We start from the raw sequence: 27,743 nt of genomic DNA, 5'->3' as shown, positions 1-27,743 counted from the left end.
CCCACCATCCTCTGGGGAGGGGAAAGGAACTGAAGACTGACTAAATTAATCACGCTGAGGTGATGAAGCCTCAATAAAAATTCCTCAACTATGAGGTACACAGAGCTTCTGGGTGAATGAACACAAGGAGGTGCTGGGAAGGTGGTCATCCAGAGAGGGTATGGAATCTCCACACCTCTTTCCCCACACGTTGCTCTATGCACCCCTTCATCTGGCTGTTCATTTGCGTCCTTTATCATAAACTGGTAAAGTAAGTAAAGTGTTTCCCTGAGTTCTATGAGCCCATTAGAGCAAATGATTGAACCTCAGAAGAGAGTCATGAAGACCCCCATTTGTAGCCAATTTGGTCAGAAATACCAAAGGCCCAGGACTTGTGATTGGTGTCTGACGTGGGAGCAGTCCTGTGGCACTGAGCCCCTACTTAACCCGTGGTGTCTGATGCTAGCTCCGGGTGGAAAATGTCAGAATTGTGTTATAAAACACCCAGTCGGTGTCAGGAGAGACGGAGAATAGATTGTTGGTGTGGAAAACCCCCACACATTTGGTGTCGGAAGTGTGAGTGTAGAGGAAACAGTTTTTTTTTTTTCTGTTAATATTCACATCCCTTCCACTGTGGCATTATTATCACACCCCATCAAGATGTCAGAACATTCTCAGAGTTAAATTCTTTCATGCTAAAACACTGCTGAACTATTTATGTCCATTCTTTTTTTAAACTGAGATATAATTCACATGCCGTAACATTTATTTTCTAGGCTGGGCACAGTAGCTCGCATCTATAATCCCAGCACTTTGAGAGGCTGGGGTGGGAGGGGCACCTGAGCCCAGGAGTTTGAGACTGCAGTGGGCTATGATTGCGCCACCGCACTCCAGCCTGGGCGACAGAGTGAGACCCTGTCTCTCTCTCTTTTTTTTTTTTTTTGACTTTCTAAAGTGTATAGTTTGAAGTATACAATTTGTGCTCACTTCAGCAGCATATATACTAAAATTGGAATGATACAGAGAAGATTAGCATGGCCCCTGCGCAAGGATGACATATACATTTGTGAAGCATTCTGTATTTTTTTAAAAACAAGAACAAAAAAAATAAAGTGTACAATTCAGTGGTTTTTAGTATATTCAGAGTTATGTAACTATCACCATAATCAATTTCAGAATGTAGATCACCTCCTAAAACATGTTAGCCTGTATATGTTGGCCATCACTCCATTCCCCCAGTCCCTCTCACCCAGGCCCTGACAACTACCAGTCTACCTTCTATCCCTAAGGATTTGCCCCATGCTGGACATTTCATATAATGAGATCACAGAATATGTGGCCTTTTGTGTCTGGCTTCTTTCCCTCAGCATAATGATTTAAAGGTTTATCAGTGTTGTAATATGTATGACTATTTCATTTCTTTTTAATAACTGAATAATATTCCATTGTATGTATACACCACATTTTGTTTATTCATCAGTTGATGGACATTTAGATTGTTCACATTTTTGGGCTGTTATGAATAATGTTGTTATGAGCATTTGGATAAAATTTTTGTGTGAATGTATATTTTCACTTCTCTTGGACATATAACTAGCAGTGGATTGTTGGATCATATGGTAACTCCTATGTTTAGCATTTGGAAGACATTCCAATTGTTTCCTACAGGGGTTGTACCAATTTAAGTTCCCACCAGCAATGTTTGGGGCTTCAATTTCCCCACATCCTTGTCAACACTAGTTTTCTTTTTACTTTTTTTCCCAATTATCTATCCTAGTGGGTAAAGTGGTACCTTATAGTTTTAAATATATATATATAGTTTTAAATATATATATAAAGTATATAATTTGAAATACATATAAATATATAGTTTTAAATATATAGTTATATATATTTATATAAATAGATAAATAAATATAAATAGATATAGATATATAGAGAGAGACAGGGGTCTTGCAATGTTGACTAGGCTGGGCTTGAACTCCTGGCCTCAAGCAATCTTCCCACCTTGGCCTCCTAAAGTGTTGGGATTAGAGGCATAAGTCACCATGCCCGTCCTGTACTTTGTGGTTTTGATGTTAATGTTCCTAATGACTAATGATGCTGTGCATCTTTTTATGTGCTTAATGGCCATTTGTACATTTTCTTTAGAGAAACGCCTATTCAAGTCCTTTGCCCATTTTTGAATTGTGTTGTTGGGTTTTCTGTTGTTGAATTTTAGTTCTCTATATATTCTGGCTATTAATCTCTTATTATAGATGTGATTTGCAAATATTTTCTCCCATTCTGTAGGTTGCCTTTTTACTCTGTTGATAGTGTCCTTTGATGCAGAAAAGTTTTTAATTCCAATTTATCTATTTTTTTCGTTTCTTACCTGTACCTTTGGTATATATCCAAATCATTGCCAGACCCAATATCGTGAAGCTTTTCCTCTACATTTTCTATGAATTTTATAGTTCTAGGTCTTCTGTGTAGGTCTTTGATTCATTCTGAGTTAACTTTTATACATGGTGCAAGGTAAGGGTCCAACTTCATTGTTTGGCATGTGGATATCCAGTTTCCCCAGCACCATTTACTGGAAGGCTTGTTCCTTCCCCACCGAATGGTTTCGGCGTCTTTGTTGAAAATTATTTGACCATATATGTTAGGGTTTATTTTTGGGCTCTGTGTTCTATTCCATCGGTCTTTATGTCTGTCTTTATGCCTGTATCACAATATTTTGGTTACTACAGCTCTGTAGTAAGTTTTGAAATGAGAAATCTTAAAAAAAATTATTTTGGCTATTCTGGGTTCCCTGTTTATTCCTGCAAAAAAGACAGGTTGAATTCTATACAGATTGTACTTAATCTACAGATTGCTTTGCAAATATATTGCCACTCAAACAATGCTAAATCTTCCATTTCATGAATACAGGATGTCTTTCCATTCGTTTAGGTCTAACTGCCCTGGCTAGAACTGACAGTACATCATTTTTGGTTCTTGACCTTAGGTGGAAAGTTTTTAGTCTTTCACCAGTATGTGTGATGTTAGCTGTGAGCTTTGCATAGATGCACTTTATCAGGTTGGGGAAGTTCCTTTCTATTTCTATTTTGTTGAGTGTTTTTTTCATAAAAAGATGTTGGATTTTGTGAAATGGGTTTTCTATGTCTATTGAGATGTCCATGTGGTTTTTGTCCATTGTTCTAGTAATGTGATATATTGCATTGATTGATTTTCATGTTTAACTCTACATTCATTTCTATATGAATATATTCCATGTTTAAGTATGGTCTAACTGAGAAGAGCTTTGTACAAGACCAACAGACATTTACTGTCGTTTTGCAATTCTGGCTCTAACTTGGACCTGTATTTTGGACAAGAACAGATGGTAAATTGCAACGTGACTGTAACCATGACTTCATATCATAAACAATCTGATATTTTTAAAAATTATGTTTGTTTCAAAGAAAGAAAATCTATATATATTTTGAAAGTAATGTTGAACATGCACCTTTTATTGTTGTTTGTTATTATAATCACATTTTCAACCTTTGATGATACGAGTATCAATTAAAATAGCTCTATGACCTAAAATCAGTGCATGATATTTCTGATTTTGAACATACTATTGTAGAAATAACCTGTACCAGACTTTGGGTAGGTCAAGTCACTTAAGTTAATGAGAAAAACACATATGGACTTGGAATTTTTTTCCCCTATAAAAGGCAGCAGTAATAATGATACTGATAAAATTATTTGCTAACATTTACAGAATGTGCTGCTTAGCTATCTAAGTATATTACTTGAAAATTCTTATTTAAGTATCTTATTCAATTCTATCAGCAACTCCGTGGCTGATGTACAATTAGTATTCCATTTTATAGATGAGGAAACTCAGAGATGTTAAGTAACTTGTCCAAATATTCACAGGTAGTTAACTAATGAGGCCAGAATTCTGAATCACATGCGGGTGACTCCAAAGCCCAGGCTTTTAACCATTTGCTGTAGTTTGGGTACCAGAGTTTAAATTATGAGGGAACTCATAATTGTTCATTTTCCCTTTTCAACTGAAATGGGACCAAAACCTAGAAGGTCATAGATTTGCAGCGTTCCACTTGTTGAGCAAATGCTATTACACATTTAGTACTCATTGTGTACTTACTATGTGGATTCCACCTATGCGATGTATCTAATCTAGCAATAAACAAGGTTGTATAGGAACTGTTTTATATTTAACTATGCAGTTAATAAGTTTTTAAGCTACGTTTGATGATTTAAGTAGAAAATCTTTATTGACAAAGTCAAACCCACTTCTGCTGTCCAGAAGCTCTTTAGTTTAATTAAGTCCTATTTGTCTATTTTTGTTTTTGTTGCATTTGCTTTTGAGGACTTAGTCATAAATTTTTTGCCTAGGCCAACATCCAGAGAGCTTTTCCTAGGTTTTCTTCTAGGACTTATACAGTTTGAGGTCTTACATTTAAGTCTTTAATCCATCTTGAGTTAATTTTTGTATATGGTGAGAGGTAGAGGGTCCAGTCCCATTCTTTTTTATATGGCTAGCCAGTCGAACCCACTTCTCATAGGAACAAAACGACTATGCCAAAGTGTCTAGTGATTCATTTTGGGATACTATGAGTGGGTGTGTTAAAATCACCACAGAGTTGTTTTGTGGAGGGGGCTTGGGAAACTACAACTTTAAGCCCAACTCCAAGGACCTTCTTTGAGTCTTGGCTCAGGACACTACCTTATTAGGGCTTTCTTCTTAACTCTCCAGCCATGGTGCTCATTTCTGGCCCCCTTGCAGCCTTTCAGCCTGAAAGTTCTCAGTCCTTTGCACACCACTCTCTCATCCTAAGAAAGCTCACCTCAAGCTGTAACCACCGCAGTTAAGCACATGGCTTATAAATGTGTGACTCTGGTTTTGACCTCTCGCCCCAATAAAATCCTAATGCCTCTGTTGGCATTCTACTTGAATGTCCCAGCATCTCAAAGTCAAGATATCCAAACTGGATCTAACTTTTCACGTTCTTTTTATAGCACAACCTTCATTTCCCCAGGACCAAAATCTTGGAGGTATTTGTTATTCTTTCATGTCTCGGGCTAAGTTTGCATCCATTTGCCCACCAATTGTCTTGAGAATTGGTCCCTTCATGTATATTCTCATTGCTTTCCCTTGACTTCCACCCAAGTGAGTATTTGCAACAAGCTCCTGATTGTCCTATGCTGTGAAAGACCAAGGGGAGTCCTTATGGAACCCACTATTGGCCAAAGTCCAGGGGATTAGATAGGCTGTTTGGCCTTGTCAGAGATGATTTCCATGATGGCAGTGGGAGGTGGGAGGATGGAGGCCAGCCCAATGAGACACGTAAAGAAAACGCACATGAATGATACAGGTCTGGGGGAGACCTCAAATTTACCTCCTGAGGTCAGTTTCTTTCTGATTTGGTATAAAACAGTTATAGGACATGGAGGAACAGCTGCTGGCCTCTCTCTGGAGAGCCTGAGCAATATAGACAAAGGAGGTGTTGGCCCCCACAGCTGACCATGGACAGCTCAGACTGCTGGAACCTGGTATCTGTGAACCCCCATGCCCACTGGACTGCTGCCAGCTCTCACTGCGCAAATCAGGGCTGCAGGCCTGAGAGTCCCAGGCACCTTCATTCACTGCACATGCTTCCTCCAACCAGAGGCCTCCCTAGGGCTCCATATCATATAAAGGAGAGTGCTCAGAGGCATGGGCTTTGAAGTGGGATGTACTCAAGTTCAAATCCTTGCTTAGATACTCCCTAGATGCTCAACCCTCTAGTTAATCATTCAGAACAGCAGGCCATCTGGTCAACGTCCTGTGAACTCCCAGCTAGAAGGACTGCAAAACATCATGGAAGATAGGAGATGATACAGCAGGATATCAATTTCCCTAAACTCTTCACAGATGAGATAGCGGAAATGAATTTCCCTAAACTCCTCACAGGTAAACTATCCTATGTGGCTGGAACAAATACTTTGGTGTGCCTCTGAGTGGAAGTGGACTGGGATCACTACATCTTCTTCAAACAGTCTGCTAAAACAAGGGAACCTACTAAGCCTAACCACAGGGCCTTGGGCTTGTAGACTGAGGCTGGAAAGTTTGGGGTTCAGGACAACAAAGGATCTGAAGTCACCAGCTGTCTTCTCTCTCCTCAGTCTGCTTCTTAAATACTTGAAATTGTAGGGGCATAAACTTAGCCCCTAAGTCTCAGTTTTCCCATCTTTGAAATGAGGATATAATTCCACCCTGCCAGGTTGTTTTGAGAAGTACAGAAGACACGCATACAACACTCAGCACAGCGGTGGGGCCGTAATGGAAGGCCCGCGTGTTTCTGCATGACCTCCATGTAGGTTGTCATATACACCGGGAGTGTGTTAACATCTACTTGTTTATAAGCACATGAAAGTTAGCAACGGGGGGAAATAGGTCATTTATACACATAAGACAGGTGGCTCGTTCACTCCGTTGGAGTCCTAATTACTCACTGGCCAGTTATTTCTTTCAGGGCAATTTCCTTTTTGTCTACAGTTACAGATATAAATATAAAAAATACAAGAAGATACTACTTTGAGACAGCAGGTGAATCATATCTAATTACTCTGTAGTCCCTTCACCTGAAGGGACCCGATTGCCCAGCCCCTGCTGTCTCTGAAGGAAAAACCATCAACCAGAACTTCCTTCTGGTCACTCTGAGTGGGTTTTATCATTGTTGAATATGGACTCTGGGCGCCAAAGAGAATCTTCAAACATTTTCTCAATGGATGGGAATTGGGGGATTTTAAAGTTGACCTTGAAACTGAATGAGACCAAGGGACTCAAAGACAGAAGGCAGAGGAGGAAAGATTAAGGTTGTATAGCCAGAACTAGAACCTAGGTTTTTATCTGGGAATTTTATTTTTAAAAGCGCAGTTTCTATCACTTCTCAGCCTTTTGGCTAAGATCAAGTGTAAAAAACACAGTTTCTGACCCGAAGTCTCAGGTGAGGCTTGAGATTCTGATGGTTCTGGGCCCACACTTTTAGTTGCAAGAGGGTTGATGCTGGTAAAGCACTTAGAACAGTTTATGACATGTAGTGCATGATTCAATAAAAGGCAGTCATTATTGCTGTTGTTTTTATTACCTGCAGCAACTGAGCTGCATGTAGCTCTCAGAAATTAAGAAATGGCATTTGGGTTTAGAAGTCAGTTTTCTGTGAACTTGATTGGCTCAGATCAGTCAAGGCTCAAAGACTGATTCAAGTAGCCTGTGTGAACTGACCACACCAAGATTTTGAAGTCAAAATCTTGGGCTGCTTTGGCTATGCGGACTGTGCCAAGAGTGCTCAAATGCACTGACTCAGGGGAGGAGTTTAGCAGCGTGGACCCCTTGGCACACATGGGTAGATTTTTTACAGCGGTGCTGTGTCATAGTAAAAATGCCTCCATTCTTAACTGACTCTAATTTTCATTACATTTCATTTTTTTCCCAGTGATGCTAAATCTTCAGGACTAGTCCTTTTACTACAACCAGTGTCAAGGTAGAGTGGAACGAACAGGGCCAAGGGGATTAAAGACTTGGGGTGCTGTGTGAGAGGTTAGAAAGTTCTGGAATAGACATGGCAGCCATGGTAGCCAACTCTTCTCAGACAACTGGTTTAATCTCTCCAAGTGCAGACATTCAGGGAAGAAGCAAGAAAGAGAATAAGCACTGGAGGTCCTACAAGTGGAATCCATTGGCAAGGCTGATCTGTGACCCACTTTTGATAAATGAGGTATGACGTCTATGCTTTGCTGAACATATCTGTTTCTGTGTTTCTGTGTGTCTATATATCCTTTCCTTCCTTTTCCCTTTCCTTCCACTTCCTATAGTCCCTTTTCCTACCCTCTCTTCCTTCCATCCTTTCTCTCTTCGCCTTGGAAAGGAAAATTTTGCATTAAAAAATTCCAACTTTCTCATGGTTGAGCTAGAGAAGGAGAAAAGGGATTTATTTGCCTGTGCATGATCCAACTGAGCTAGGGAGGAAGACCAGAGAGAACTTCCAGGGAAGGTGAGAACTGATTGTGGCTGATACACCTTGGAATAGTGATAAGGGCCACGTGTGAATGGAAGAAATGAACCTTGAAGGCAAGAGTTGGGAGTAGCTGCTGTCCTGGATCCCTATCCTCCCAAGATTTGCTCTGACCTAGGGCCCAGTACACCTGCAAACCAGGATGCCCGTTCCAGCTCCATTTCTCAAGGCCCCCTGCATGTTCCCCTCTCCTGCCAAACCTGACCCCTCCAGCTCCCATCCTGAGACACATCCTGCAGCTAAGCCTTTGTTCTTGCCATTTCTGAGTGCCTTCTTTGCTCTATCTCCACTTTCTTTGGACAGTGTTCTAATCACTTTATATTCATTAATTTACTTTTTATCCCATTATAATTACCTGAGGCAAGTGTCTGCATTGTCCTATTTTACAGATAAGATGATGAAATTTAGAAGAGAGGAGTTAAGTAACTTGCCCCAGATCATGAAGTTTCTATGTGGTTGATCTGGGACTTAGGTCTATCTGTCATCAAACTCCACATTCTTAATCATCATTCTTTGCCTTTTGTGTATCATGCTGCAATGTAACCACTGGTTCATGTCTGTCTCTCTGTTAAGCAAAATCAACTCCTAGAATTAAGAACAGTGCTTCATTTTATTTTTTTCATCCCTAGCTAGAACAGGGGTGGCAGGCATTCTGCAAATGTTTCCTATATTGTGCTACATTCTATTATATTTCCTGCAGGTAGACTAGAGGCAGGGTAAGAGCTCCATGATAGTTCAGATCACGCTTCTGTGAGATATGGATTTGTGACCATCTAGGGCTTGGTTCTTGGTGCTCTGTGCTTTGGTTTCCCATCTCTATGCCCATCTCCATCTGTAACAGACTGTGAATATCAGGGATCCAGGGTATTATTTCATTCTTCTTCAATCCAGTCCCCTCCACTGTCACAATATAGTGCCTAGCATAGCGTCCAGTCCACGGCAGGCACTCAATTGAATATTTATTGGATGAATGAACATTCATAATTCTCTAATCTCTAATCTGCCTCCCCAAATTTTTCTTTCTTTCTTTCTCTTTCTTTCTCTTTCTTTCTTTCTTTCTTTTTCTTTCTTTCTTTCTTTTTCTTCCTTTTCTTTCTGTCTTTCTTTCTCTTTCTTTCCTTCTTTCTTTCTTTTCTTTCTCTTTCTTTCTTATTCTTTCCTTCCTTCCCTCCCTCCCTTCCTTCCTTCCTTCCCTTTCTTTCTTTCTCTCTCCCCCTCTCTCTCTCCCTCCCTTCCTCTCTCTCCTTTCTTTCTCTCTCTCTCTCCTTTCTTTCTTTCTTTCTTTTTTTTTTTTTGCAAGGTGTCCCTCTGTTGCCCAGGCTGGAGTGCAGTGGTGCCATCTTGGCTCACTGCAACCTCCACCTCCTGGGTTCAAGTGATTCTCCTGCCTCAGCCTCCCAAGTAGCTGGGATTACAGGCCCCTGCCACCACACCTGGCTGATTTTTGTAGTTTTATTAGAGACAGAGTTTTGCCATGTTGGCCAGGCTGTTCTCACACTCCTGACCTCAGGTGATCCACCTGCCTCAACTTCCCCAAGTGCTGGGATTACAGGTGTGAGCCACCATGCCTGGCTCTGCCTCCTCAACGTAAAAAAAAAAAATTAAAAAAAAAAAAAACTGGGAGAAAAAGAGTCTGAAAATGATGTCACTTAACTGTTGGGGGAGACACAATGTTTCTCTACATTATGCGTATAGAAAACTAAATGATGAGGCTGGAAAGAGTGACAAAGGATATTTAAAACAGAAATAAGGTTGAGAACTTACCAAGACCTTGTCCATGGAAAGTGTGAATGCTACCTGGAACCTTTCCAGTCCAGTTCCTGAATCTTTTGTAACAAAAGGTCTAACTTGGGCTTTACTATCCCATTAGCAGGGAAAATATAGTGTGGTATATGTTATAGGTTCAAAACACAATCAATTTGTGGATTTGCCACTGAGGCGTTAAGACATTTGAGAAAAGAACAAAGTACAGATAAAGCGTCATCAGACTTGAGCTAGGCAGCCAAAACAAGACATTAACCCACTCAAAGACCCTTGAGGCCTCCAGCCTTTCCCCTTGGATAACTCTGAAAGGCGTCCAGTGAGTTCCAATTTGGTCAGGGGTTTGTTTATTCTGCTTGGTTCAAGTCAGGGCTACGAATCCCTAATGGTTTTCATGTCCCTAAAGGTTTTCCACATTTGGGCAAGATCTATGTTTTACGTAAGCCTGGAGAAGGCCTCGCTCCCAGTTGCTCTGGCTGTGCCGACTGCGCTGAGAGCACTCCAATGCACTGACTCGGGGGAGGAGTTTAGCAGCACGGACCCTTGGCACAAGGCGGGAGATTTTTTACAATGGTGCTGTGTCGTAGTAAAAATGCCTCTGTTCTTAACTGACTCTAATTTTTATTACATTTCATTTTTCTCCCGGTGATGCTAAATTTTCAAGACTAGTCCTTTTACTGTAACCAGTGTCTCGTGCCAATGAAAACTAAGTGGGCCCATGCTGGCTTCTGGCCCTCTATTTTGAGTGCACCCAATTCCTAATCCAGGGAAAAGCATTCAGGTTTGTAAGTGCCACTCTCCTTCCTATAGAGGGTGCTTCCAGGTTATTGGTCCTAATGTGCTACAGTTCAAAATTCAACCTGCTTAAGGGTCTGCAATGCTCTCTAATGCTTTAGGTTCAAATTTTCACCCTCATTCTCCAAATTGTAACCACAGCTACCAAATGAACCTTACCTCTCACTATGTCTACTGCATCATTTCTTCATTGTCTTACAGTTGCTGCACACATTCTCTCCTTGGCACTATCTTACTTGCTTTCCCTGCTTGGAATGCTTCCTGTATTTCCCAGGAAGAACCCAGCCAGATGGCTGTTCACAGATGACCTGTCTGTGTTTACAGCCCTTCTCCCTTTTGTCCCAACTCCCAGTTCAGCCTCATAAATCCTTGAACTGAAGTGCCCCAAAGCTTGTGTGAATCTCAGAATACAACTCCAGGGTCCAAAATGGAGATGCCTGCAGGACCAAGCAGGTAAATGAGGCTAGAGCTGAGTGGGACACTACCTGGAGGTGGGGCCAGGTGTGTGGTAAAGAGCTGGTGTGTCTCATCTTGCGGGGGTTAGCATGGGTCAGTGTCAGCCCATGGGCCAAGGGTGAAGAGTGGCCCAGGGTTGCCAGAGAAGCCAGAACATTTTAATGCAAGATTCCCAATTTTTAAAGTACTGCAGCTGTCAAAGAAAAACACACATGGCTTGGATTTGGCCCATGAAGAAGGAATTTGTGTTCCTGCAGTGTAAGTAAAACACTGCTATGACTCATAGTCATTAGTGAGTGTGGCATGGGGTAGGGGGAGCATTACTAGTCCACCTGGGCCTAGAGGGGACAGGTCTTAATTCCCCTTTGTAGTTTACACCACAAGCTTCCTTCAAAGTCCAGCTTCTTGAAATACAGTTCCCAGAAAGTAGAGAGAGCTAGGTTACTAGCCATTATTCCTTTCTCCAACTCCTCAAAACAATTAAAGAGCAATTCATCTAACACCATCTCGGTCTTTATTTCAGAATAATCATTTATTTTCAAGTTCAATATCCATGACTATTTCAAATGTAAATATTTTAATTTGGGGTACAATGAGGGCTGGAAGGGGTGGTGCCTGTGGGGGCATCCCTGCTTTATTTTGATGAGAATCATCCTTTTGAAATATAAGTCTTATTGTGTCACTACTTCTGCTTAAAACTCTCTGATGGCTTCCCATTGCTTCTAGAGCCCTTTGCAAGAGCCTGTGTTACCTGGCAGTTTGTTTTGCCTCTCTCTGTTTTGCCTCTCTCTCTTTTTCATAAGCAAAAATATAAGGCTTAAATTAGATAATACTTTAAAAACACTTGTCACAGTGCCCAGCTCACAGCGAGTGCCCAAATACCTGTTAGTGCTTGTCATTCCGACTTCTCCAGACTTTATTGGCATAAGGAACCCTCCAGCTCACCACTCTCCACCCAGACTTCAAACTTGCCATACTCCCTGCTGCTACTGGGCCTTTGCACATATGATTGCTTCTGCCCAGACACTCTTCCAGACCCTCTTCTCTTAGTTACCATTGATTTGACCACTTCTCTGCCTGGGTCCAATCAATGGCTTCTTTTGCAGAGTGAAATATGTTCTATTTGGCCCATCAGCTAATAGGAGCTGCTTCTTTTCCCATTTATTGACTGTGCTATGAATATGTAACCATCAGGGGGAAGACTCCCAACTACCCTCATAGGTGTCTATATCAAAGAATGGAAGGATATCATTTCCACAGACATCTCCAAAATCATCGGAGGTCGCTAGGGCAAGGGGGCAACAGGTATGTGGGAAAATGATCAATTCTGTAGTCAAATGGACCTCCATTCAAATCTAAGGTTTCATGTTATATTCTGTGTATACACACACACGCACACACCCCTGGTATAAGTCAGTACACAGGATTCCTGAGTGGGAGATAATACTGGAGTGTTTCCTAGTAGTTAAGAACATGGCTTTGGGAATCAGAGAGGCTTAGGACCAAATACTGGCTTTGCTCATACAAGCTGGTCAACCCTAGTTAAGGATTTTGATTCTAGACTTGGTAGTCTATCTGCCCAGATCTTGTGAGTTGCTAGGGTCTCTGAAACTTGTTATACTCTCTCTTACCCTCCATGTTCCCAGATCATCCACAACAATATCGATTTGAAATGGATTTTAGATGAGTCTGCTTATTGATGCCAAAATGTGTCTCTGAGTATAAACAGGGACAAAATACCTGCTACTGTCACACAGGATGTTTCTGGTGACTGTAAAATTCAAAGGTAGATCCTTAGTGGTGTTTGAGCATACATTTGTTCAAGGAATCACTTGTGACTTTAACATTATAGAAAATTTCTTTTAAAGTTTGTTGCCACAATGAAATATGAAGTTAAAAAGACAAAATACCAAATATATACTTCCAGTTGACAAAACATGTTAGACTTTCCTGATGATAGCATAATATCTATAATTAGAATTTAGTCTACCAAAATCTAAACACCCTTAAAAATATCTTTTTATTATTTTAACTGTACTAATTTATTCACTATTTCTTGGTTTGAAGACTCAATTCCAGTAGAAGTTTAAATTATGACTCAGACTATGGTGAGATCTTCTCTTTTTTGTCCTCTTAAATATTTGCTACTGACCCACATGTTATTATAAACAGATTATAAGCATTTCATTATGTACTATAAATTTTCCCAAGAGCAAGAATTTTCATAGCTCATTAAAATGAGGCTTATTCTTTAAAAACAATAAACAATTTAGAAACACTCAAAAGTATAAGTGTCATGTACTGAAAAAAAAATCTCCTTTAATTTTATTGTAATGAGTAAGTCATCTTCATTACAATATACACATTTTAACTGGAACACTAAATGTTGTCCCAGTCATAGATTTTTAGATAAGGCTCTCAATACCAGGAGTAAATGCTTAGCATCTTTCTACTTTGGAGGGAATAAAATAGAGATGACATCAGCAGAGAATTAAGTAAAAACAATAGAATTTTCATAATATAGGTCAGGGCTTGTTTTCCCTGGTTAAATACCTGTTTACATTTCTCCAGGTACTTAAATGGTTGTAGAAACCTCAGATGTCACTGAAGATGGTATAGGAACTTCCCTCTGGGGCCCTATATCCTGTGCTTATTTCAATTATAACATTTATACTATCTTAACATTTGCATGTTTATTGTCCATTTCCTCCATTAGTGGGTAAATCCCTTGAAAGTAAAGACTGTATTTTGTTTGCTGTTATATCCTTGGCACATAGTAGATATTCAACAAATATTGGTCAAATGATTAAATGAATCAGTGGCCTAATGCATGGGAACTAAGGAAAATCTCACTAAAGGAGTTACACAGGTGCGGCCTCCAGCCACTAGGTACCTCCTCTCAGGTGTCCCAGGAGTTGCTAGTGCTCTAGGCCCACAGCCAGGGAAACCTGGAGGGTACTTGTCTTGTCTTGTACATCTACAACTGAGCTAACAGCAGAGTCTTTGAATCAAGAACAGTGAAAGGCTGGCATTTCAAGGTGGTGGTGGCAATCCGCATTACTACCATCATCATCACCATCATCAGCCCCAGCATGACCATCATCATTGTAAGATTGGTTGAACATACATTAGGTACCAGATACTATGCCAAGCTATTTTTTTATTTTTAATTTTTAAACTTTTTGTAGAGAGAGAGTCTCACTCCATCACCCAGGCCAGGCAGAGTGCAGTGGCAGGATCATAGTGTACTGCAGCTTCAAATTCCTGGACTAGAGTGATTCTACAGCCTCAGCCTTCTGGATAGCTGGGACCACAGGCACACACCACCACATCTGGCTTTTTTTTTTTTTTTTTTTTTTTTGTAGAGACAGCATCTCTCCATGTTACCTAGACTGGTCTGGCACTCCTGGCCTAAAGTGATCTTCTTGCCTTTGCCTCCCAGAGTACAGGGATTACAGGCCTGAGCCACTTGGCCTAAGTTCTTTATATACATTGTCACACTTATTACTCAAAACAACTCTCTGAAGTTGTTGCTTTTATTCCCATTTTGCAGATGCAGAAACTGAAGCCTAGAAGTACAATCACCTGAATAGGATGACCCAGTGTTGAAGTCAAGACTCAAATCCAAAACACAATGATGCTCACATTCAAAGGCCTCTCTTGGAGGTAACCACTTCTGCAGAGTCTCCATCTATTCTTTGGCATTTTTAAGAACTATTGTTTTAGTTAAATATTCAGTAAGTTTTGGAGGGAAGCTTTGGAATCTAATGGTTGTTTTTCTGGATACAGCGTTTCAAATAACTGTTTTGCAAACAAATTTCTGCAATATGGTCCATTCTGAGTCTCTGTAATCAGGACTTGACATTTTTATAACCAGCTCAAATATGTAAACCCCAAGTGTCTGTCTGGTGTTGCTATCCTCACCAGTCATCTTTCTGACTTCATTGATTCCTCCTTCCTTCCTTCCTTCCTTCTTCCCTTCCTTCCCTCCCTCCTTCCCTCCCTCCTATCTTCTTTCCTTCCTTCCTTCCTCCCTTCCTTCCTTCTTCCCTTCCTTCCCTCCCTCCTTCCCTCCCTCCTACCTTCTTTCCTTCCTTCTTTCTTTCCTCCCTCCCTCCTTTTCTCCCTTCCTTTCTCCTTCCCTTAGCCTTCCCTCCACCTTCCCTTCTCCTTCTCCTCCCTCTCCTTCTCCCTGTCTCTCTCTTTTTGGTGTAAAAACTTTATGGAGAATTAGGCCATAATTTGTTCCTTTCAAAAACTAGCTTCTTGGAGCAAAATTAGGGCACATAAGATAATTAAATGGAATCAATCTCCCAGCTCAAAATGGAAGTATTCACACCTAGGAATGGAGTGCTATGTTCAGGTCACACCTGGTGACGGAGTCACATTCCTTCGTCACAACTGGTATGGAGTCATATTCTTAGGTTACACCGGGTGTAGTGTCACACTCCTGGATGATACTTGATCACCTGTGGTCCTAAAACAGGTTTTTGTCCTGTGCCTACCAAGCTTTCTGGCCCTATGAGCTACTCATACCACCTTTAACTTAGCAGTCTAGCACTTTATGAATTCTCTTTAGATGGTAAGGGCTACTTCAGTAGACCTGAAACCTAATACTACATTTTCTCTGGAATGAGAAATATTATCTTAGAAGTTGAAGACTTCCAGATATGATCTTCTCCATTCTTCCCATAGGTGCCATAGCACTAGGCCACAGTGGGCAGCTAATGAATACTTTTTAGTTGATTAACTGGTACAGAAACACACCCAATATTACATTAAAGCATACTTTTAAATACCAAGAAAATAATTTCAAGGTCACAATACTAACAAGTCAGGGTATTTCTGTAAATAAACAAATCTTGGAATTAGAGCTATGCACATGCCTTCCTTGCCTGGTAGGCATGTAAAGGGTAATTGTTTTGATTATGAGGAAGTCAACTAAGCCAACCTTTATAAACTAAATTATTTATGAGGTATAGTCATGTAGTTCAAATGTGTGTGTATGTATTCCTACAACTTCTTGTTTTTTATTCAAAGCTACTAACTTCAGAGAAAGATACAAATAGAGTACACAAACTTATTGTAGTGAAAGAAAATAAGTTGAAAACTTGATGGAGTCTCACTGTGTTGCCCAGGCTGGAGTACAGTGGTGTGTTCTTGGCTCATTGCAAACTCATTCTCCCGGGTTCAAGCGATTCTTGTGCCACAGCCTCCTAAGTAGCTGGGACTACAGGTGTATGCCACCACCCGGCTAATTTTTTTTTTCAGTAGAGATGGGGTTTCATCATGTTGGCCAGGCCGGTCTCAAACTTCGGACCTCAAGTGATCTGCTCGCCTCAACCTCTCAAAGTGCTGGTAGACTTTTGTATCTGAAATAAAATATTCCCTATTTTCAAATAAAAATATTGTATCTGTAAGATATTTTTGTTTTCATATCAATATTCTATTTATAGCCTACATATGATAAATAACTTTAATATAGTTAAATATAGTCTACAGACATACATACCATACACTCAGACTGGTTAAAAATGAACAGTTGAGTTTTCTTTTCTAATATCTAATGTATTATTATTTTTAAAAATAGAAATGTACCATTTTATTACAAAGTCTCACAAAAAGAAAATAGCATCCAAAAAAGGAAACTAGACGACCAATCTGCACCTGCAGAATTGGAAGAACACAGAAGGCAGGCAGTGTGAGCCTCTTGGCTTACTCGAGGCCAGTGGAGAGGTGTGAGAACAGAACCAATCTAAAAGCATCTAATATTACCTTAGGAACCTGGAAAGAACAGAGGGTCCTTGGAGATCCAGCCACCCCTTCTAGAATGCGAATAAGGACACCTTTCCAAAACTACTATATGGCTACCTATAAGTATCCCTTCCACCCAGACCTGGCTCCCTTTATGGTTCAAAGTTAAGAACTGGGGAGGAAAGTGGGGCAAGGCAGCTCCTGGAAGAGCTCACCCAGCACAGCTGCCTTGGGTTCAGGACCCTGGTTTCTGTCTTTCACTCTAGTCCCCAAGATATTTATATTTAGTAAATAAAAATTGACTAATAGTCACAAATCAAAACCACAATGAGATACCATCTCACACCAGTTAGAATGGCAATCATTAAAAAGTCAGGAAACAACAGGTGTTACAGAGGATGTGGACAAATAAGAACACTTTTCCACTGTTGGTGGGACTGTAAACTAGTTCAACCATTGTGGAAAACAGTGTGGCAATTCCTCAACGATCTAGAACTAGAAATAACATTTAACCCAGCCATCCCATTACTGGATACATACACAAAGGATTATAAATCATGCTGCTATAAAGACACATGCACACGTATGTTTACTGTGGCACTATTCACAATAAAAAAGACTTGGAACCAACCCAAATGTCCATCAATGATAGACTAGATTAAGAAAATGTGGCACATATATACCATGGAATACTATGCAGCCATAAAAAAGGATGAGTTCATGTCCTTTGTAGGGACATGGATGAAGCCAGAAACCATCATTCTCAGCAAACTATCACAAGAACAGAAAACCAAACACTGCATGTTCTCACTCATAGTTGGGAATTGAACAATGAGAACACTTGGACACAGGGTGGGGAACATCACACACCGGGGCCTGTTGTAGGGTGGGGGCAGTGAGGAGGGATAGCATTAGGAGATACACCTAATGTAAATGATGAGTTAATGGGTGCAGCACACCAACAAGGCACATGTATACATACGCAACAAACCTGCACATTGTGCACATGTACCCTAGAACTTAAAGTATAATAAAAAATAAATAAATAGAAAACTGACTAATAGCCTAGAGAAATAGAAAATAGACTAATAGTCTAGAGAAATATAAATAGAAAATATAGAGAAATAGAAAATATAAAATCTAAGTTGGAGGACCCAACAAGAAGCCAGAGCTGGAAAGGCCTGCTCAGCCAACTTGACCTCTTCCTGGGACCCTTTGGCCTCTGGCTTCTTCTCCTTCGTTTTCTCCTCTGCTGTGACTTCTTCTCTTCTGGGTCTTTCTCTCTTTCATCCTGTTTAGAGCTTCTTGGCTTTTTTGAAGTTGGAAGAATTCTTGCAGCCACCCTCTCCCTCTTCATCAGAGTCGGAGAATTCGTCCTCACAGACAATTTGTGTTTTGTTTGTTTTTTGAGATGGAGTCTCGCTCTGTCACGAAGGCTGGAGTGTAGTGGCACAATCTCGGCTCACTGCAACCTCCGCCTCCCAGGTTCAAGTGATTCTCCTGCCTTAGCCTCCTGAGTAGCTGGGATTACAGGCCCCCACCACCATGCACAGCTAACTTTTGTATTTTTAGTAGAGACGTGGTTTCACCATGTTGACCAGTTTGGCCTTGAACTCCTGACCTCAGGTGATCCACTTGCCTCAGTCTCCTAAAGTGCTGGGATTACAAGTGTGAGCCATCGTGCCTGGCCTCACAGGCAATTTTTCTTTTTTCTTTTTTCTTTTTTTTTGAGACGGAGTCTCGCTGTCGCCCAGGCTGGAGTGCAGTGGCGCGATCTCGGCTCACTGCAAACTCTGCCTCCCAGTTCATGTCATTCTCCTGCCTCAGCCTCCCAAGTAGCTGGGACTACAGGCACCCACCACCATGCCCGGCTAATTTTTTGTACTTTTAGTAGAGATGGGGTTTCACCGTGGTCCCGATCTCCTGACCTCGTGATCCGCCGCCTCAGCCTCCCAAAGTGCTGGGATTACAGGCGTGAGCCACCGTGCCTGGCCTCACAGGCAATTTGTTTGTCAGAGGAACAGATGGAGATGCACTTGTCAGAGTCTTCGTCCTTGTTGTCACTCTCCTCAGGGGTTACATCCTAGCAAGAGCCCACATTTGGGTCCTAGGAGTGTGGGGCAGCATTCTCGGGTTCCCAGACAGTTGCTGTTTGATCTTCTCCAGGCATCATTACTGATCTGGTTAGTTATATTGGAAAGACTGATATGAAGCTTGAAACTTGGTCCAAAGTATTTGAAGTAGTCATTATATGGGAACTCATTATGGATCTCTGCACCCAGGGCCACAGTTGTTTCCTATGTTCAGCACCAGGTGACATCACGAATGATGTAACACCTCCTCCCAGCATCAGCATCAGCAAGATGAAGCTCATAACAAATTCCACACACTTGACATACCCTTTGATGTTCAGATTGAAGCAACCTAACTGATCCCCAGATGGAGTCTGAGTCACGCTGTATGACCACAGCACTAGGCTGGAATATCTCCTTTACTTCGGACGTATCTGGCTTGAAATGGCTTCACAGGATTCATTATCAATCCCATCTCAGAGTGGGTAGTTAATAGCATAATACTTGCCTTTTTCAGCCCTAATATCCCATAGGTCCCCAGTTCTTGGAAGTACTCCTCATTTATGACACAGTACTCTCCTCATTTATGTCCTGGCTCAGGACACAGTCATGACCCAGTCTGTGGCATAGAAGGCCTCTTCCATGCCATCACCATGGCATGGAAGGTCAATACGCACAATATGCACCATGGAATATCAAGGTTAATATGCAGCACCCCCTGGTGATTCTCTAGCAGGTCCAGTAGGGCCAAGACTGTATCACTGACATAACAGAAGCCAGATGCCTCAGACTTCTTTGCATGGTTCAGTCTGGTTCATGGTGATGTCTGTCTGCTGCTAATTAAGTTTCACAGAACTTGCCACAGAGCCGCCAACAGACAAGTGACAAAACTCAAAGAGGCCATCAAATACTGGACAGTCCTCACCAACGTTGAATCTCTGTGCCTGCTGGCTGTACTCAGACATGTTATCTGAATGAATGGAGTACAAGGATTTAATGCAGTCATCACTGTGGTACTTGGTCTTCTCCTCAGCATCGGCTTCGTGAGGGCAACAGATCTTCATTTTTCATTGGAGACTGTAGTTGAACAGCAAATTATGACTTATGCGGAATTGGTAAAGCTTCATTGGGTGGTCTTGTCCAACATCCTCATCATGGTAGTAACAGACTTTCCTCCTGGCACCCTGTGTCCGCACTATCTTGCTGGCCTCCGTCTGGCAGATGTCTTGCTGGCCTCAGCAGGTCCATCTGCCCTCCCCTCTATCACACAATTTAAATAAGAATAACCATGTTTTGTCCTGGATATATGTAATACTTAATCCTTTAACTTATGTGCTTTACTCAGCAACAATTTGAGAAGGAAAAATTGAGTTTAACACACTCTATTTATTATGTTGGCTGGTACAATACGCACATTTGAAAACACTTTGCTGCCTTATATGAAAAATCCTCTTGTCATCACTGTATTTTTCTAATTTTGCCATTTTTAGTACTTCACATTACCATCAGTTATCTCAATTTTCTCTCTCCCTTTTAACTTTATCTTGTTTTTACAATTTTCAGTAGGTAAAACATTAAAAGAAAAGAAAAAGCAGGTGATAACTTTGAAAATTTCTTCCTAATTATTGAAGTCAATAATTTTTTTGACTGCCACTGCTGTAAGGTGTTAGTCCTGAGATTCTAACAAGATTAATGGAGAGAGGGAAAGGGACACAGGGACAGGAAGTGGAAGGATTTATTTATTTATTTTTTTGAGATGGAGTCTTGCTCTGTTGCCCAGGCTGGAGTGCAGTGGTGCGATCTCGGCTCACTGCAAGCTCCGCCTCCTGGGTTTACGCCATTCTCCTGCCTCAGCCTCCCGAGTAACTGGGACTACAGGCGCCCGCCACCATGCCTGGCTAATGTTTTTGTATTTTTAGTAGAGAGAGGGTTTCACCATGTTAGCCAGGATGGTCTTGATCTCCTGACCTCATGGTCTGCCTGCCTAGGCCTCCCAAAGTGCTGGGATTACAGGTGTGAGCCACCACACCCGACCGGAAGGATCTTAATGTATCAAACTAGTGGAAGTCCCTGACTGAAAGGTAAAGGTGCTCTATTTTTCCACTTTGAGACAGCACGCCATCATGATAAGGGCATACCCTTGTGGATCAATGCTTCGTTATAAGAAAGTGTCTCTCGTTATTTGGCAAACTTTCAGCTTTATAGGCAGATGACCTTTGGTGGCACTGAAGGCAGAAAAGCAGGCATATTTGTGTTCCGATTGTTGACCTTCTGTATCAATCCATAAAGCCTCATGGCTGTAGAATTCTGGACAAGCTAGCCTTGAGTTACCAATTCTTGACTTGTGAATAACGATCAACTTGTTGGACATTTTCTTCTAGTCTCTCCTAGTATAGGCGACTGCGACCCCCATCTCATAATCTTAACCACTTCCAGAAGAGGAGCACTTTGGTTCTTTCTTACATCCTAATAGACTAGGGAGGGGGATGAAAGACCTACACAACATTCCCTTTTCCCCAATTATTTCTTCCTATGAAAAAATATATACAACATAAAATTTACTATCTCAACATTTTTAAGGGTACAATTCAGTGGTATTAAGTAAATTCATATTGCTGTGCAACTATCACCACCAGTAAGCTCCAGAACTCTTCATCTGGCAAAAGAGAAACTCTATAGCCCTCAAACACTAACTCCCCATTCCCATTCCCCTTCCTCATCCCCTGGTAACCACCTTTCTACTTAAGGTCTCTATGATTTTTGACTACCCCAAGTACTTCATAAAAGTGAAATCATACAGCATTTGTCTTTCCCTGTTCCTTTTTCTCTACCTTTACAAATTCCATGTAATCCACTTCAAACATGGTTTCTCTTATGGAAGAGGTTATTCTTTTGAACTTATTCTTTTTTCTTATCTCTGAGGAAAAAATTTAAATCTTGTGCTACCTCCTTCTACCCTTCATACCATTTATAAGCAACTCGTTAAAAAACATTAGGGAAAAAGTTACTGGGGTAATTCTATGACTCTTTCATATAGGTACAAGTTTTGAAGTGTAATTAGCCATAATAAAAGCTACAGCTGTCAATGTCTAAAATCTCAGAAATGGCTAAAAGTCCTTTTTGAAATCTCCATAAAAGTTTTAACTCTTTACTCATCTTTAATAAAATTATTGCTCTTCAACAAGGAATGTCTTCTAACTCACTTGTATTGCTTTTTCTTTGAGGCTAATGCTCAGTATTCCAATAATACTGTTTTCCTCTTTATTTCATGGGAAATGTGCAGATTACAACTGTGTTATGGGTTACAGAGGTTTTTGAGGTCTAGAGTCTGGGAACCAAATCACAACATTTAATACTGCTTATCCAGGAAAGTGTTCTAAGCTCTATATCGCTCCTGGGAAATGAACCTGTAGAATATAACCCATTTATAAACTGAAGACTAAGAGTGTATTATATATTCCCCAATAGATAAAAGTTGTTGGCCAAATCTATGCCACAGGACACATACTGAAGAAGAAAAAAAGCTGACAACCACATCACAGCAGCTGCATGTTCTCCTGATCCCCTGGCAGAGTACATGGCCATCAGAGTTCAAGACCCACTAACAAATATGCTGATCCTACAGATTCTGTAAACACTATTTGACCTTGAAGACCCATCTCTCTCTCTTTTTTTTTTACTTATTTTTTTAAGTTGACAAATATAAATTATATATATTTGTCATGTACAACATGATGTTTTGTAATATGTACACATTGTGGAATGATTCAATTGAGCTAACTAACATATGCTTTACCTCACATGCTTATCATTTTTGGTGGTGAGAAATGCATCTGGTTTTCTAATGCATTTTCTTCCACTGCATGTTAAAGGAATATGTTTAACTGAGGCACGGAAAGACTTTGAAAACCAAATGGGAGAGGATGCTGAAATTGAAAAAGGTTTACAAGAGAGTAAATCACAACTACAGAAATAAGCTTGGAGCAGAAGGCAGCCAGCTAATTGTATTATTCAGCAGGAGTTTCTAGAGGGTTCTCAGAAATCATCAAAGAGCTGCAAAACAAAAAGATAAAAAAGCTTCCAACTCTTGCATAAAACACCAATTTAAAGATAACACATTAGCTGACAGTCTGGTGAGTGTCAGAGCCAGAAATATTGATCTGTGAGGCTCTATTTCGAACAGGGAAGTGCAAATACAATTGAAGTCAAATTACGATCAGGGCCACAGATGCACACACCAGCAGCCTCATTTCTCTCCACAGATCTGTGGAAGATTGGAGGTATGCCTGCCTTGGTTGGGCAGCCTGGAGATCTGTTTCTTAACAATTCATGTAGAAGAAAGAATGTGGCTTTTACTGACTTTTATTTGTTTGAGGTTTCATATTTCAGGCCAAGCCATTTCTCATATAGAACATTAAATTGCTATCCAAACTCTTTGTACACTTAGGAGCCACTTCCACATTATTTGGCACTTATTTCTCTGCAGTTTCCTATATTATTATTTGATTACTTGGTGCATGAAAATCTGGCCTCCTCATTAAGAGGATGAACACCTTAAAGGCAAGTAAACTGACTTACACTTCATTAGGTTCCCCCATAACACCTACACACTACTGACCACAAAATGAGTAAATAAAAACTGTATATATTTGTCATGTAAAACATGATGTTTTGAAATATGTATACCTTGTGGAATGGTTCAGTTGAGCTAACTAACATATGCTTTACATATCACTGTTTGTGGTGAGAAACCCATCTGGTTTTTTAATGCATTTTATTCCACTGATTGTTAAAGAAATATGTTTAACTGAGGCACATAAAGACTTTGAGGCCACATGCAGTGGCGCACACCTATAATCCCAGCATTTTGAGAAGCTGAGATGGGCAGATCACCTGACATCAGAAGTCTGAGACTAGCCTGGTCAACATGGCAAAACCCTGTCTCTACTAAAAATACAAAAATTAGCCAGGCAAGGTGGCGTGTGTCTGTGGTCTCAGCTACTCGGGAGGCTGAGGCATGAGAATCACTTGAACTTAGGAGGCAGAGGCTGCAGTGAGCCAAGATCATTGGCACTCCAGCCTGGGTGAAAGAGTAAGACTGTATCTCAGAAAAAAAAAAAAAGGGGGGGGGTGCACCCAAGATGGCCAAATAGGAACAGCTCCAGCCTCCAGCTCCCAGTGTGAGCAACACAGAAGATGGGTGATTTCTGCATTTTCAACTGAGGTACCAGGTTCAACTCACTGGGGTGTGTCGGACAGTTGGTACTGGTCCACGGGTGCAGCCTGGCCAGCAAGAGCTGAAGCAGGGCGAGGCATTGCCTCATGTGGGAAGCGCAAGGGGGAAAGGAATTCCTTTTCCTAGCCAAAGGAAATTGAGACACTCAAACCTGGAAATTTGGGTAACTCCCACCCTAATACTGCGCTTTACCAAGGGTCTTAGCAAATGGCACACCAGGAGATTATATCCCACACCTGGCCCAGAGGGTCCGATGCCCACAGAGCCTCCCTCATTGCTAGCACAGCAGTCTGAGATCTAACTGTAAGGTGGCAGCAAGGCTGGGGGAGGGGTGCCCACCATCGCTGAGGCTTAAGTAGGTAAACAAAGCCACCGGGAAGCTCGAATTGGGTGGAGCCCACTGCAGTTCAATGAGGCCGGCCTGTCTCTGTAGTCTCCTCCTCTGGAGACAGGGCACAGCTAAACAAAAAGCAGCAGAAACCTCGGCAGAGGTAAATGCCCCGTCTGACAGCTTTGAAGAGAGCAGTGGATCTCCCAGCACGGAGGTTGAGATCTGAGAACGGACAGACTGCCTGCTCAAGTGGGTCCCTGACCCCTGAGTAGCCTAACTGGGAGACATGCCCCACTGGGTACAGACCGACACCTTACACCTCTTAAGGCAGGGTACACCCCTGAGATGAAGCTTCCAGAGCAAGAATCAAACAGCAACACTCACTGTTCAGCAATATTCTATCTTCTGCAGCCTCTGCTGCTGATACCCAGGCAGACAGGGTCTGGAGTGGACCTCAAGCAAACTCCAACAGACCTACAGCTGAGGGTCCTGACTGTTAGAAGGAAAACTCACAAACAGAAAGGACACCCACACCAAAACCCCATCAGTACGTCACCATCATCAAAGACCAAAGGCAGATAAAACTACAAAGATGGGGAAAAAGCAGTGCAGAAAAGCTGGAAATTCAAAAAATCAGAGTGCATCTCCCCCTCCAAAGGAACGCAGCTCATCACCAGCAACGGAACAAAGCTGGATGGAGAATGACTTTGATGAGTTGAGAGAAGAAGGCTTCAGTCGATCGAACTTCTCAGAGCTAAAGGAGGAAATACATAACCAGCGCAAAGAAACTAAAAACCTTGAAAAAAGAATGGATGAATGGATAACTAGAATAATCAATGCAGAAAAGATCTTAAAAGAACTGATAGAGATGAAAACCATAACAATAGAACTCCGTGACAAATGCCCAAGCTTCAGTAACCGACTCAATCAACTGGAAGAAAGAGTATCAGCGATTGAAGATCAAATTAATGAAAAAAAGCAAGAAGTGTAGAGAAAAAAGAGTAAAAAGAAATGAACAAAGCCTGCAAGAAATATGGGATTATGTGAAATCTACGTCTCATTGGTGTGACTGAAGGTGATGGGGAAAATGGAACCCAGTTGGAAAACAGTCTGCAGGATATCATCCAGGAGAACTTCCCCAACCTAGTAAGGCAGGCCAACATTCAAATTCAGGAAATACAGAGAAGGCCACAAAGATACTCCTCGAGAAGAGCAACTCCAAGACACATAATAGTCAGATTCACCAAAGTAGAAATGAAGGAAAAAATGTTAAGGGAAACCAGAGAGAAAGGTCGGGTTACACACAAAGGGAAACCCATCAGACTAAAAACAGATCTCTCAGCAGAAACTCTCCAAGCCAGAATAGAGTGGGGGCCAATATTCAACATTCTTAAAGGAAAGAATTTTCAACTCAGAATTTAATATCCAGCCAAACTAAGTTTCATAAGTGAAGGAGAAATAAAATCCTTTACAGACAAGCAAATGCTTAGAGATTTTGTCACCACCAGGCCTGCCCTACAAGAGATCCTGAAGGAAGCACTAAATGTGGAAAGGAACAACAGGTACCAGCCATTGCAAAAACATGTCAAAATGTAAAGTCCATCGATGCTAGGAAGAAACTGCATCAACTAGCGAGCAAAATAACCAGCTAATATCATAATGACAGGATCAAGTTCACACATAACAATATTAACCTTAAATGTAAATGGACTAAATGGTCCAATTAAAAGACACAGACTGGCAAATTGGATAAAGAGTCAAGACCCGTCAGTTTGCTGTATTCAGGAGACCCATCTCACATGCAGAGACACAAAGAGGCTCAAAATAAAGGGATGGAGGAAGATCTACCAAGCAAATGGAAAACAAAAAAAAGCAGGAGTTGCAATCCTAGTCTCCAATAAAACAGACTTTAAACCATCAAAGATCAAAAGAGACAAAGAAGGCCATTACATAATGGTAAAGGGATCAATACATCAGGAAGAGCTAACATCAGGAAGGTGCATAAATATATATGCACCCAATACAGGAGCACCCAGATTCATAAAGCAAGTACTTAGAGACTTACAAACAGACTTAGATTCCCATACAATAATAATGGGAGACTTTAATACCCCACTGTCAACATTAGACAGATCAATGAGACAGAAAGTTAACAAGGATATCCAGGAATTGAACTCAACTCTGCACCAAGCAGACCTAATAGACATCTACAGAACTCTCCACCCCAAATCAACAGAATATACATTCTTCTCAGCACCACATCGCACTTATTCCAAAATTGACCACATAGTTGGAAGTAAAGCACTCCTCAGCAAATGTCAAAGAACAGAAATTATAACAAACTGTCTCTCAGACCACAGTGCAATCAAACTAAAACTCAGGACTAAGAAACTCAATCAAAACTGCTCAACTACGTGGAAACTGAACAACCTGCTCCTGAATGACTACTGAGTACATAACGAAATGAAGGCAGAAATAAAGATGTTCTTTGAAACCAATGAGAACAAAGATACAACATACTAGAATCTCTGGGACACATTTAAAGCAGTGTATAGAGGGAAATTTATAGCACTAAATGCCCATAAGAGAAAGCAGGAAAGATCTAAAATTGACACCCTAACATCAAAATTAAAAGAACTAGAGAAGCAAGAGCAAAAACATTCAAAAGCTAGCAGAAGACAAGAAATAGCTAAGATCAGAGCAGAACTGAAGGAGATACAGACACAAAAAACCCTCCAAAAAATCAATGAATCCAGGAGCTGGTTTATTGAAAAGATCAACAAAATTGATAGACCACTAGCAAGACTAATAAAGAAGAAAAGAAGAATCAAATAGATGCAATAAAAAATGATAAAGGGGATATCATCACCGCCCCACAGAAATACAAACTACCATCAGAGAATACTATAAACACCTCTATGCAAATAAATTAGAAAATCTAGAAGAAATGGATAATTTCCTGGACACTTACACTCTCCCAAGACTAAACCAGCAAGAAGTTGAATCCCTGAATAGACCAATAGCAGGCTCTGAAATTGAGGCAATAATTAATAGCCTACCAATCAAAAAAAAGTCCAGAACCAGATGGATTCACAGCCAAATTCTACCAGAAGTACAAAGAGGAGTTGGTACCATTCCTTCTGAAATTCCAATCAATAGAAAAAGAGGGAATTCTCCCTAACTCATTTTACGAGGCCAACATCATCCTGATACCAAAGCCTGACAGAGATACAACAAAAAAAGAGAATTTTAGACCAATATCCCTGATGAACATCGATGCAAAAATCCTCAATAAAATACTGGCA

At 41.0% G+C, this 27,743-nt stretch overlaps 1 protein-coding gene, 1 non-coding gene and 1 pseudogene across 10 annotated transcripts in view; 1 reads left to right on the top strand and 2 right to left on the bottom strand.

Annotated features, from left to right (window-relative positions):
- PLCE1 (phospholipase C epsilon 1) overlaps window positions 1-27,743 on the bottom strand; it is a 349,678-nt gene that overhangs the window by 169,698 nt on the left and 152,237 nt on the right. The gene's annotated exons all lie outside the window — the stretch shown is intronic.
- LOC114675465 (U6 spliceosomal RNA) lies at window positions 959-1,065 on the top strand. Its single transcript, XR_003726469.1, has one exon. It is a non-coding gene; the product is annotated as a U6 spliceosomal RNA (small nuclear RNA).
- On the bottom strand, window positions 17,757-21,166 carry LOC114670008 (histone deacetylase 1-like; annotated as a pseudogene).

The sequence above is a fragment of the Macaca mulatta genome, chromosome 9 (genome assembly GCF_049350105.2).
Source record: "Macaca mulatta isolate MMU2019108-1 chromosome 9, T2T-MMU8v2.0, whole genome shotgun sequence".
Taxonomy (NCBI): Eukaryota; Metazoa; Chordata; class Mammalia; order Primates; family Cercopithecidae; genus Macaca; species Macaca mulatta.
The sequence above is the reverse complement of the archived record's forward strand: the minus strand, read 5'-3'. Positions and strand labels throughout refer to the sequence as shown.